We start from the raw sequence: 13,993 nt of genomic DNA, 5'->3' as shown, positions 1-13,993 counted from the left end.
GCAAATACACACTCATATTTATGGATAATTCTAACCAAGAGTTAAACAAGGATTTATGTCGGGTGGGTCCATAATTTCAGGGTCGCCATGAGTATACGTGTGCGCACAGCAGCAACATTTGAATCCAAAAAATTGTATATAAAGAGAATTTGACAGGATACATATAATAATCTGCTTTGACAACCTTCTGCTCTGAATGTGGCAGTATGCTAAACAACAAGCCGATGACAATATACCCTTGCCCAGTCTGCAGTGTATCAAAATCAAATATAGCAGAATCTGATGGTAGTTTTCAGTGGGTTTTTAACACCTCAAGTAACACTTATCAAATTCAACACCGTCACACACACACAAAAACATGGTTACCGAATTTAAGGTACAGCTTACTGTACCCACTGAAAAATGAGGCCCTTTACCTTCATATCTATTTTAAAGAGAAGATGGGACATTTGTACCTGTCCAAGTCTGGAGTATGAGAGTGGGCAGCACAAACATCAACATCAACATTACACTATGATGTTTCTGAGATCTTAAATAGCAAATTAAAGATGGAATGAATTTATTTTAGGTGTAGATACAGCTCTTGTAACAAATGTTTGGGAGGGAAATTTGCTGACCAAGAATTAGTAGAACTTTTAAGTAGAACAGACATACCCTGTGTCTTCACCGGAACTCTATTTGGTTAAACTGTCAAGATAAAGAACTCAGTGATATAATGTAACTTAGATCTTCCGGATTTTTAACTCCTTGGCATGGCCCCTGCTGCCTCAGCCCCTCTTTTTAGCTTTAGCCAAGCTGAAACTCCAGCTTCAAAGTGATTTTTGTTGAGGAGAGTCCTTTGTGGAGTAAACAAAATCCCAAGTTGGTCTCTGGCTGTTGTCACTCCAAAAAGAAGTGATATCCACTGTTTTCTTAAATAACATAAAATAAAGCTTTCCTTTGCATCCCAAAATATGGACGACATAATGGCATCTTTAACATATTCGAAAAAACTTCTATGAAGAGTGTAGATGAACTTTTAAGTCACAAACCAGAGCTCGCGCTACTTTAAGGAAATTTTCTTTTTTGATCTCATAAAAAAGTTAAAAACACACACACACTGGAAACGTCACGTTTAGACCAGTTTGAAGGCTCGCCGGTATTTTCTTTATGTAGATATGCTGACCTCAGTATCTGAATTGCATTCTCAATGTCAAATGTTATGTCATTGGAAATGCACCCATCAGTTAGTCCATATATGTATATAGATATATATATAGATATATATATATGTACACACACAACTCCATAACTGATGCCGAAGAAGATGATTATAAACAGAGATATACGGATCACCATGCATCTGTAAGGAGTTAATTTGACATACCTAGGAACTAGATGAATTGAAATGTGGATTACGGTGCTGCAAATCTTCCCCAGTTTATACATTCATTTCCCAAATCTCACCTTGAGAGTAAAGCTACTTGCTGGGGGATTTTCTCAATTTCTTGCTTGATGGGACAGGTGTATTTACTTACATAATTGTATTCCTCATCCAATTTATAATGCGATTAAATATTAATACAAATCAGAGTTTGAAGAGAGGCAGATCTGGCAAAATGATCTAGACAGCAATATTGTGAAACTGTTCTTCTTGCTATGCAACTTTTTTCAATCCCCCATAAATGGAACAGAAGCAGAGAAAGAAAAAATATTCTGCTTCTAAGGATGTATTGAAAATGGTATTTCGACGGATAAAGCATTCAGAGTGAAAGGTAAAAATAGGTTCAGGTATTTTTCACTGCGATGATCTTGACTCATCTTGGCTGAGCTTTGTTTAGTTAGTGGCAGAGCTCTCCGGGGGAACATTGAGTTGCGTAGTCAAAGTGGAACTCTCCTGAATGAGCTTTGAGCATCAAGCCCCCAATATCCCAGCATGTGTGCCGCAGAGTCAGACAATAGAGCCAAACACAAGTCATAGCCAAATTGTAATTACCTCTGCACCCTGCAGAAGCAGACCAATTGACTCCTCTAGATGAATGACAACAGGTAAAGGGCAGTGATTAGCGGCAGGCCTCAGAAGCTTTGTTTGGTGCAGAGGGATAGGAAATTCTCTACATAGGGCAGAAGATACGCTTCAATTATTACGCTCTCTTATTATTCTGTGGACTCTTTGTGTTCACAATTCTGCCTAGTACTTGAAATTTTGCTGCTTAAATTTGGCCAGTATTTCACAGACTGTGTAGTACAACCAGATACTAATACATCAGTTTGTGTTATTTGTACACAGTTTAGCTAATCATTGCTGGTTACCTATTGACAATATACTGAGAATACATAATTAATACTGAATTAGTTTCCATCATGTATCAATAATAATTTAAGCAGTTAAAATTAACAATTAATTAGACTGCAATGAATATTTGTTGATATAAAAACAGGAAAAGAGATGTTAACTAACCGAAAACTGATATAACAAACAGGCATTGAATGGAGTCCACTGTACAAACAATAATGGCAAAGCATAGAAAAATGCTTTTTTATGAAATAGTGAAGAGAAACAGTGCAGTTTTCTTTCAAAACATTTTTTTTCCTGAAGTTATAAGCTTGCATAATGAGTAAGAAAATGTAATTGAGTAACTGAAGGAGCTATAAATATATGTAAATTGCATTCATTTGCTGTTCACATACAGCAAAATGATTAGCTTTGTCTAGTGCAATAATCTGAGCAACCTTGAATTGGATAAGCAAAAGAAAATGGATGGATGGAGCGTCATCAAAACAATGGTGGTAACCCAGGTTACCCAGGTTGTACAAGATTACTGTTTTGAGAAAAGGACGGCTAGAACAATGCACTCACTCTCACTCAGCAGAGTAACAGTATAGCACCAATAATAAACAGCAAATGCTCATGCTGTGCGTGCAGGGCAGAGTTAATGCTAACTGAATTAGCCAATGCTCATAATCAAAGTGAAAGTCATCATTCACTTGCTTTCATGTAACCACTGCAGTGATTAAATAGACACTGACAAAGCTGGTCGCGTTCAAACAACCACATCTGGTAGCACTCTCACACACTTTGAGGTTAGAAGTCAGTAAATTAGCTGCTAAATATACACATAGGCCTACATGTATACAGACCGCCTCAACTCACTGTTTTAAATGGGGCTCCTTTTGAGGAGATTTCCTACTTGGATAGCTTTGCAAACTGTTGCCACAGTACATTTTTCTGCTGTGGAGAAAAGTTTGTCAGCCCTCAAAAAAGGCTTAGTGGCATGGGGGCTGCTTTCAGCAGCTGGTTTTCTTTGTTCACTACATGTGTGACTAGAGTTTATGAAGGAAAATAAATATGGGTACAGCCCATCCAACATCAGCACCGCACGACTTGAATCTCAACTTTGCCTCTCTTTGGATTCCCATTACCTAAGAATGTAATTGGCTGAACTCTCAAACATCCACATCCACACGCACAGCCTTTCATTTATTAGAGAGGCACATTTTATATTTATACGTACATTTCACCAAACTGACAAGCTCAAAATTTGTATTATGAAATTAAACAGACTAATTTACCAAAGGTTAATAAACTTTGAGAGAGACAGAAGGCTAATTGCGAACACCTTGACTATAAAAAATGCTTAGAAATTATTACATTGTGTCTCATGTTACGGACTAAACTAAATGGAATTTGAAAATATTTTATTTATGTTTCATTTAATAAATGATTTAATGAATCAGTAGCTAATTATTTTCATCTGATGTGTTACTGGAAACAAAGGAGTAATTGATCTAAATAGTTATAAATAAGAGCCTGTCTGATCAGTAGAGTTCAACTGCATAAGAGTTTCAGACCCCATTAAACTAAAACTTGTATTCCACTTCCCATCCTTTCCCTACTTAAAGCAGCGTGAGACCATTTTCTTGTCGGTCATTAAATATTAATAAAATTAATTACCATCAGTAGGGGTGTAATGATTCATTCTGTGCACGGCTCCATTACTTATGAATTATGCTGATTCAACTGCATCCATCTGGTAAAATAAAGAAACAGAATGAATCCCTTCAGCAACAATCAATATCAAATTATTTGAACTCAACCATTCATGACTTTTTATAAAACTTGTTAAATATTTCTTATATATTGCAGCAGAGCCAGGGTGTCATTTGATCCATTTCTCATTTGCATGTATGACGGCATGAAGGCAGTTCGCATGGCTGTTGCTTTCTTAAGAAATCTATATCTAAATAATAGGATTTCTTTTTGAACAAACACTTAAATTGTGGCAAATTTTGATGTATATGGATCTGATGATAAATCTACATACATATGCACATTGTTATTTACATTATTGATGAATTTCATTATTTAATATTTAGTATAATTTGTCATTAACTATAATCTAATGCTTTCTTATTACGGTTTTTTTTTCCCTGTTCTGAGAGTGTATTGCTGTGGTTCATGTGGATTGACTTTCAACAGCATTTCTGGCCACATTTACAAACACTATGCACTGGTGAGTCACTCAAACTTAATGGTCAAAGTCTAACCTCAATGCAGCCTCTAAAAATCCAGATCTTTTACTTAGCAGCGAGTATAGGGGAACAACATTTAAAAAGTTAGTTATTCTATATAAATAGCAACTTTGCTGACATGTAACTGAATACTATAACCGACTGTAAGCAAAGCAAACAGAAAAAGAAAAAAAAATCCCTTAAATTCAATATAGTCAGAAAGGTAACAAGGCAACAGCATCCTAAGGTATCAGCTTTAAAAGGCACATGCAGAAGAGCAACAATTTTTAGCCATTTAAATTCTCACACATTGTAAAGTGTGAAATTTGGTGAGCGGGATCTTTTTCAAGTACAAACCAATGTGACACTGCTGGCACTATGTGCGAAAGTGAACGCTGAGCCACTCAAGTGAACGAGGTTTAAATGATCTTTGAAAACATCTTCTGCTGTGATATCACCATTACACCTGTTGGGCTGTGACAGCTAGGCATGCACGGCATCTTGCAAACTGTGATCTTTTACTAGTATCCGGGCAATTCAGTAATAACGCGATTTATCTTAGATCGAACATGACAAGCACGAGCACAGTTTTAATGAATGTGAGTAGTCGGTTGCAGGTTTGCTATCATATAGTTTGAACAAAACACCCCTCTATGAGATAATGAAGGCAGGAAATGTACAAATGTGATGCTTTAATTGGATTATAACACAAAGCTATCAATACCTATAATCTTAATCCCCTGCAGTGGACCCATCTGGATCTTCAGCAATGAAAGTAAACAACTGTTTGCTAAGTGATGCTAATAATCTCCTGGAAACAAACATTAAAATAGGGCTAGGTGAACAGCACACAGAACACTAAACCCTGCAGGGTTTAAAAAAAGGAAAAAAAGGATAAGTAGCGACCATGCAGAGAGCTCCAGCGAAGGGGCTCCATGGGAAGAAGGAAGTGGTTCCTAAGCAACTATTCACTGTAGGGGACTGCAGAAGTCCAACGGAAAACTGGACAATTATGAAAATTAACCCCCATAAACTCTGAAAGGCTTTCTGTCTTGGGCAGTTAAGTACATATTAACAAGCACAATGGCAGAATTACAGTATATCAGAATGAAGCAGGCAGTTGACTCAAAGACGTTTTTCATGTCAATCTTAAATATTCCAAATGTCCTCTAAAATCCCACGTATAATAGCCATGGCAAGGTACAATATGTACTTCTTGATACAGCCTCCACATCTAGATTGAAAAATGCAGAGGCAGAAAACCATGATTTCTTTTTTTCTTTCTTTCTTTTTTAGCAATGAATCAGAGGAAACAAATTGGATCTGTGTTACTGCTGAAGTGACAAGGCCTTTAAATGTTTCTGTCTTTAACATCGGGGTCTCTTGAGGTAGGGTGACGTAGGTGAGACAAGGCAGAACAGTAAACAAAAGTGGCAGAGATGGATTAACGGTGTTGGCTCTGTTGATGAAGATGTGTCTTTTGATACGGGAAAATTCAAGGGTAGACACATGAGAGGAACAAACAACTACACTTGGAGCATACCTGATTTGACCTTTCATCTGATCTACCCACTATCTCAGCTGTTGGTAAAGAAGAAAAGGCACGGATAAACCGAGAGGCGATGTTGTGTCATGGTTCAAAGACACATGTTCAGCACAGAGTTATTCAGATCATTTATTACGAGATCACCCCAAAAATGAAATCCACTATTTAAATAATTCTATGATCTATTGATCCAAGTCTTCCAAAGTAAAAACCCCAGCAATTCTATCAACTTGACACTGGTTTAGAAAATGTTTAGATGTAGTAAAGCAAAAAAAGTACAGTATTTTACCTCTGATGTGTAGCAGAGTCAACATATAATGAAGCTAAATGGAGCAAATACTCCATGTTTATATTCAATGCATGCACCCTGTACGTAGTTACATTCAACCACTGATTGTGCATACTTTTCTTAGTATTAATTAGGGAAGTTTGTCCCAGTTTTGATCATAGTGATAACTAACAACTTGCAGAATTCTAGCATTAATATTGCATGCAGTGAACTACAAAATATTTGTGTTGTCCTACCATTGCTCTGTTTTTTTAAGGTTCTTCTTCAGTAATTGGAACTCTGTGTTTTTGTACAGTGAATTTTTTTCCTGTATTACCCGGGCACTGCTTTTGGCACAAACTGCAGTCATCCTGTGGCGGTTTATGAGAGCATCTGTTGAAAGAGTCCTTGCAACTTTGATTGAAAGCATTTGCAGAAACTCTGGTTTGTCCAGCAAAGAGTCTACAAACCAGCTGTACACATGCCAGCTGCACTCTGCTTCTACCTCTATAACACAGCCAATTTACTTTGTGTGGCCAAAGAATATGAATCTCCATTTTCATGAGTAATTTGATTTAAAACCGTGTCCGCGTTTTATTTAAAATACCAGGTAATGTAAACAGTTTGATAATTGATGGGCTGGTTTAGCTGAGAAAATTGCCAATATAACGCTGTCATTGTGAAGTCACATTAATGACAAACATTTATAAAGTTATTTTATGAGTTGGTTTATGTTGACCATGTTTCTGGTAATAGAAAAAAAATAGGCGGTAACACAAGACAAATAGGTGACAAGCCTTAATTATCTTTGTGCTTATTAGCAGTAGGACAAAATAGACCTATTCATCACATATTAATTATCATGATTTGCCTCTACATCAATGTATTCTGGAGGCCACGGACTATTCAAATAGACCTTTACTTTCTAAGAACCTTAATCCATGGAAGGGCTTTAAATTATTTTAATGCAGTCATTTTTCTCTTCCTTTCATGAGCTGAAGCAATGGGCAGCACGCAACTATATTTTAATTTGCAGGAGAGGGATAATTCACCTCATCGCTTTAAATTAGGCTTACAGTTTTAAATTAAATAATGGCTCTTTGTGTATTTATGTTCAGCCAACCAAGGTTAGGAAAGGCACTTATGGGTGACACTGGCAAAGACAGAAAGGAAGGAACCTCATCTAATACTTGTTATAGTCATTTATTACGTTGTCTGTAATTGAACTTGTAGTGCTCACCTAAAACTTGAGAAGCAGTCATAATTTAGCATGTAGAAGTTTTGAGAAAAACACAGGGAGGAATTTAAGACTTACATAGTCTGGATAGGTTAACCGTGGCTTTTGATTGTTGAATATCAGTATTTAACTGTTATAAAGTCTTAATGTACAGTGATTCTGAATATTTGATTAAAATGACCTTAGTGCTATTGCAAGAGGGGCAGTAAAGGTACGATATTATCTGTAATTGCAGATATGCAGTAATAGTAGACCTCAGTGGTGAATAACATTTTCTCCAGAACCTTGGCTGCAGGAACACCCACCCAAGATATAAAAGACTGTGAGCGCTGACATCAAGATATCTTTGTTATAGAAGCAGAATAATTTGCTGCATGACAACTGTTACATATCATGCATCAGTTTGTGTCATTTCATTAAATGTGTAACATCAAATGATCTCATATCCCATTTGTAAACTTTAGGCTTCTCCTGTTGCTCCCATGGTAAATTCTGATTCTGTTTAATTCGTTTGCAGGAACAGACACAACTTTTTCTTGCATGCAACCTGACTTTAAAAATAATGCAATCCAACTGGTAGTATACATTTGATGACAGCACAACATATTCATTCACCCAAGCTGCTTTTAAACCGAATCCAATCTTTATTCTAAATGTAGCCAGCCTAACAAGGTGCTGAATCCTAAACAACTCCTGATGAAAACTAAACTGCAAGTGAAAAACCAACAAATAAAAGAACAGACGTTAAAATAATAGCTGTTTAACTGAAAGCTGTATGCTACACATGGAAGCCAGCTTTTTCTTTATTTTTTGTTATATAAGCATAGATCCATCCTGCCATCTCTAGGATTTACAGAGAATGGTCCAAACAAGAGAAAATATTCCATGCATGACAGTTCATTGGGCAAAAATGTCTTGTTGATGTCAGAGCAGAACGGCCAGACTGCTTCTAGCTGGGAGGAAGGCAACAGTAGCTCAAATATCCACTTGTTACAACCAAGGTGTGCAGAAGAGTATCTTTGAAAGCACCGCGTGTCAAATCTTGAAGCAGATGAGCTACAGCAGCAGAAGACCACACTATGTATCACTCCTGTCAGCTAAGAATAGGAGACCGAGGCTCACACAGGCCCATCAAAACTGGAGAAGAGAAAACTGAAGAAAATGTTCCCAGGTCTGATGAATCTCAATTCCTGTTGTAACATGCGGATGATAGGGTCAGAATTTGGCATAACCAGCATGAAAGAAATCTGTCCTGCCTTGTATCAGCAGTTCACTCTGTTGCTCTTTTCTTTGCAAACTTTGGCCAGCTCCATAGTCTGTTGGTTTACACATTTACTTAACATCCAAAAGACATCTATTTTGATACTGGTATATTTTGGGGTTGCACTAGGGATGGCATCTGATGTAAAAATCAGATAGAGCTGAAAGTAACTTCTAGTATTGAGCAACTGAGCATCATTTAAGCACAACAGCCTACTTGAGTACTGTTGCTATATGTCCATCCCTTTAAGGCCACAATGTGCTCATCACCTGATGGCTGCTTCCAGCAGAATAACCCTTTGTGCCATTAAGGTCAGATCATCATAAACTTCACTGTATTCAAACGACCTCCATAGTCACCAGACCTAAATCCAATACAGCACTTTTGGGATGTAGTGGAAAAAGAGATTCATATTACAGATGTTTGACCAACAGATCTGCGGCATGATGCTGTCACGTCATTGTGGACCAAAATCCTAGAGGAATGTTTCCAGCACCTTGCTAAATCTGAGCCATGAAGAGTTAAGTCAGTTTTGAAGGTAGAAAGGGATCCAACATGGCAAGGTGTAACTGATACAGTGGTCACGGAGTGTAAAATTTAGCCAAATAAATAAAAATTTCTTGAATAAATCTTGAATAAAACAAATATTTAATTTAGACTCAACATTAAAACCACACACGTGAAGTGAAAACCAGTGGTTATCTTATTACAGTGCAATGTTCTGGTTTCAAGCTCCTGTCCTGGGATTCTTGAAGATGTGATATAGAAGACCTGATGTGTGCAGCACGCTGTTTCAAGGCTCATAGCTGTTTTGGTAGAATATTAATAGCAATATAACAGCAATATAACAGATAATGCATAATATATTGAATTAATAACTCAATGTGTTATTCAACATAAAGCTTTGATTGATATGATTTTAGAAAATGTGTGATTTTTTTCTGATTTTCTATTTTATTGCAAAACAATTAATCGGCTAATGAAGAAAATTCTCCAAAGATTAAAATAAATGGAAATACATCTTAAAAATGTTTAATAAATTGGTTGAAACAAAATAATGGTTGTCATTATAATGCAATCATGTAAAAGCCTGTTGAATGTCTTACAACAGCAATAAACAGCTTTTTGCCTTGAGGCAGGATGTGTATTATTAGTCTTGCCCTCCTCCTCCTCAGCTGGTCAACTTCCCAGCTGACACGTGTCACTCTCTTTGATAAAAGATCATCTGGCCCGAGGCTGCGGCACTCTGCATCCATGAAGAACACTGAAAAAACAACAAACAAAACCCGAAAACCGTCCACTATTGTTGTTCTGTATGTTTTTGGCAAAGGTCTGTTATGTGAAGCTCTGATATTAATTTGCTTCATCGAGCTCTCCCTCATTGCAGTTGTTGCTCTGACTTCTCTGATGACCAGCTGACTGTTCGCTGCCTGCAGCAGATTGCACAGAAAAAAAAACCCTAAAAAAAAAACCTCTCACTGAAAAGCCAATTTCAGACCAAGGTGTTTATGCTTGTATGCACAGAATAATAATACATGGTGCATAGACCTCTGAAAAATGTTGCATTGAAATAGCAGGTAGTACATTGCTGTTAAAGCAGTTAATTTTGGTGCAGCAGAGGTACAAAGATAGAGTGTGAACATGGGAGAAGGAACACACTACCAATTTATCAGAGGATTTAATCAAATGGAACTAAACTGATTAAACTATATTTCATGCAAAGGGACAAAACGATTTACTTTATAACATTTCCTCATTGAATCACCTAATGTATAATTTTAATCAACTCATATGTATTCTCTCTTTTAAATGTCCTCATTCAGACATAATAGGAGCTATAATTGCTGTGTAATTACTTTGTGATATAATTAAACCATGATTAGCATTATATTGGCGATATTTATTGGCCCTCTTATTTTTTGCAAAATTTCCGCAGATTTATTTTGACTGTGTTAAACATAGTCGTATGGCCAAAGAATATAAACATCACAAGAGAAGCCAATTAAAGCCCAACCTGTTTTGTGGTTTGTTTGTTTTTTTGGCTGTTATCTTGTCAATACTCAAAAACTATTTTAGGACCAATAAAGGAACCAAATCACTTAGAAAATGAAGCTGAAGCACATGTAATGACATCGGGAGCGCTATGGAAGGAAATATCAAGGAAAGGGACCTATATTTCCAGCCATTACTGTCAGAAAGTTTGTATGGAAACTGATTCATCTTGTGACTCCCTGTCCTTCCACATAACATCAAAAATACTCTCACGCGACCTAGTTTTCTACTTTCATCCCTACACCTCTTCATTTGAGTTACTCCCTCTGTGAACGCAAGTATGCTATAATGCTGGACCATAATTACAGCAAAAGTTCTTAAAATTATGGAATAGCCACACAGACACAGCCAAAGAGTTTTATATATATATATATATAATATATATATATATATATATATGTGTTTGTGTGTGCACATAAAAAAAAAAGGATCAGTCTTTAAATCTGTATTTTTTTGGCCAAGCACTTTAATAAGTTTAAGGAAATACAAATGAGAGTGTGGAAAAGAATAGTAAAAAGTACACACAGATAGGTTTCAGTGAGCATTTGACACTTTAACTGAATTTCATACCCATTCATACTGAATTTCGAGTGTATCTAACAACTTTAACACAAGTCTGAAGGTTTTTCTCTGAAGAAAACTTGCACATCCCACTGAAATTAGGTGTTGAAACTTCAGCCGACAACATAGTTCTGACATTTTTTTTTAACAAATATTGAGCAGTGGAAAAAAAAATATTCCTAGAGGTACCATCATTAGCTGCTGTAATCTTTGCCCGCTGTTTACTCTCTGGGGTACAGCTGGGATGTATTACAGTGATTGATTGAATGCACAGAGGTGGATTGAGCATAGAGCTGTCTGCTTTTCTAACTGATCCCCTTGTTATAGTACTTCTCCCTCCTCCTTCTTTCTCCGCACATTTCTGTCTCTCAGCTTCACTGAGGCTGTCTTAATGTATGACCATTGTCTAGAGGTCATTGTTGATGTCCGAGTCATGCCGAGGTAGCTCGTCATGCAGAGCTCTGCATGCTTCAGGGAGTAATCACAAGCCTCCAGCTTCCCCCATCAACATTTCTTCACTGCCCTTAGGCCAACAAACCATATTTTTTATGTCAGCTGGCATGCACCTTCAACTCATAAGTAGCTGTTTGACTTTCACAAGTCTCACATCATCCAAGCATACACACTCCAAGGCAAGGTTGCCATATCCTTGGTCCATAATTATATGCCAGTTATAAGTGTCCACTTGTGCATGCAGATGGGCTGGGCTCTTTAAAAATCCAGGAAGCAGGTTGAACCTATCCACAGAGATTATTTATTATTCCTTGAGGGGCTAGCCCTCACATCATAATTACCAATACAAATATTTCTCGTTATGTTTGCTCTCACTTCCACACGTGGCATCAAATAAAGGCATGTGAAAAAAATGACAATTTGTTAAACAATTCTGAATTCTTTATTACCTGTCTTATAAGACTCACAAAGGCAAAAGTTTAGTTGCAAAGAGCAGAGAAACATATCTAATCATATTAGATTTGAAGTTATATAGTGCAAAATAGAACATAAATATTCCGACATCATTCACCATCTCACACAGCAGAAAAAAGCCAATAATTTTAAATGAAAAAAAAAAGAAGAAATGTTAAAGAAAACGAACCTTCAAAATGGTGACTGATTGCAACACATCTTGATTGTAGCTCATTACCTCCAAGTACTTCATCTGAAGTGACAATGATTCTCATTTGAAATGCATGACACATGGTTAACTTAGTACTGACAGGTATTTAAGAACGCTCCTTACTGCTGTAATGTTAGACTCTTGAAGTGAGGTTAATATACATTAGAGTGTGGTTTGAAGCATGATGATCAAAGTGTGTTTGTCACACGTCTGCACTGGTTCCTTTTTAATGTGCTCAGGCTCCAAACTATAGAGCCTGAAAGTGCATCGGCCTTGAATGATGACAAATTCACCCCTAATGCAGTTCATTTAATAAAAATAACCTCATTTTAATTCCTTTATTTAGGATGCACAACATGATTTTAACATTCATGAGATAATGGCTTGTGATTGACTTTCTGTGTGATAAGAACGTTGGAGGGTGTGGAGAGTTTTGTCTTTCTGCATTAGAAACAACGAGGCACAGCTGCAGACACAGCTGTGACATATGTCAACACCTGCCAGAGGAAGGACAGGAAATATCACTCCCTTCTCAGATTGATCTTCGTTTCAACCAAACTTTATTTTGATAACTTATGAGCGTCACAGTAAATAAACACACAGACAGCTGAAAATGTCAACAGTTTAAACCAATTTGGAGTCTGTTAATTAAAAGAAAAAAAAAGCTGATTGTTGATTTTCTCACACACACACTGGATAAATTTACCTCTAAACAAATGCATGGTTTAACGCCACGGAAAGTGTGCTTTAATTGAAACTGTGCTTTGATGGTGAGATTGGCAGCTTTGTGTATGTGCCATGGCACCAGTATTATAGCAGAGTAAACTGTGGGTCCGCGAGGCAATTTCTGTGCACGGCTGAGATCTAGTCAGACTTCTTCCAGTGGGACTGGGCAGCATGCAACCCTCAAACTCTGAAGCCCTACAAAATAGTCATTACAACGTTCAGCACAGTCAGCAGATTTCAGCAGAACTTTGCTGCACCGTGTTGGCAGCCAACTGGATACTCAGGAGGCTAACCATCAGCTTTTCTTGCTAACGTGAAAATGTGGAGAGTTGTGACCTCTGCTGTTATAGATACAACGCACCAAATCTTGTATAGGAAGATTAGTAGCGATGCGGGTTGGTCCTACCTCAGCTGAGGTTGGAGTTGATTGTGTTTCCTGTAGCTCTTCAGGCTCCAAAAGGTTCAAGTGCTAGGATCGACTGACAATTGGTTGAATTTAAACTAGATAATGCTGTTGCTTTCGAAGTTATTGTCACGCAAGATATTGTCAGTAAAGTTTGTTCTAAGCAAACATTATATATACTTTCAGCTGCTACAGTGTGGTATGGTTCAGTTTCCCACTCTTTAAATTTTGTATTGTGCCTTTGTACCTCTATTGGCACTCAATAGACATGAGATATGGGAAGAAAGAGACAAAGTGTCTGGCTATATTTCATATCTCTCCTTTGCAACAA

This window comes from Oreochromis niloticus, linkage group LG2 (genome assembly GCF_001858045.2).
Source record: "Oreochromis niloticus isolate F11D_XX linkage group LG2, O_niloticus_UMD_NMBU, whole genome shotgun sequence".
In the NCBI taxonomy this organism is placed as follows: domain Eukaryota; kingdom Metazoa; phylum Chordata; class Actinopteri; order Cichliformes; family Cichlidae; genus Oreochromis; species Oreochromis niloticus.
This window is presented reverse-complemented; position numbering follows the sequence as displayed.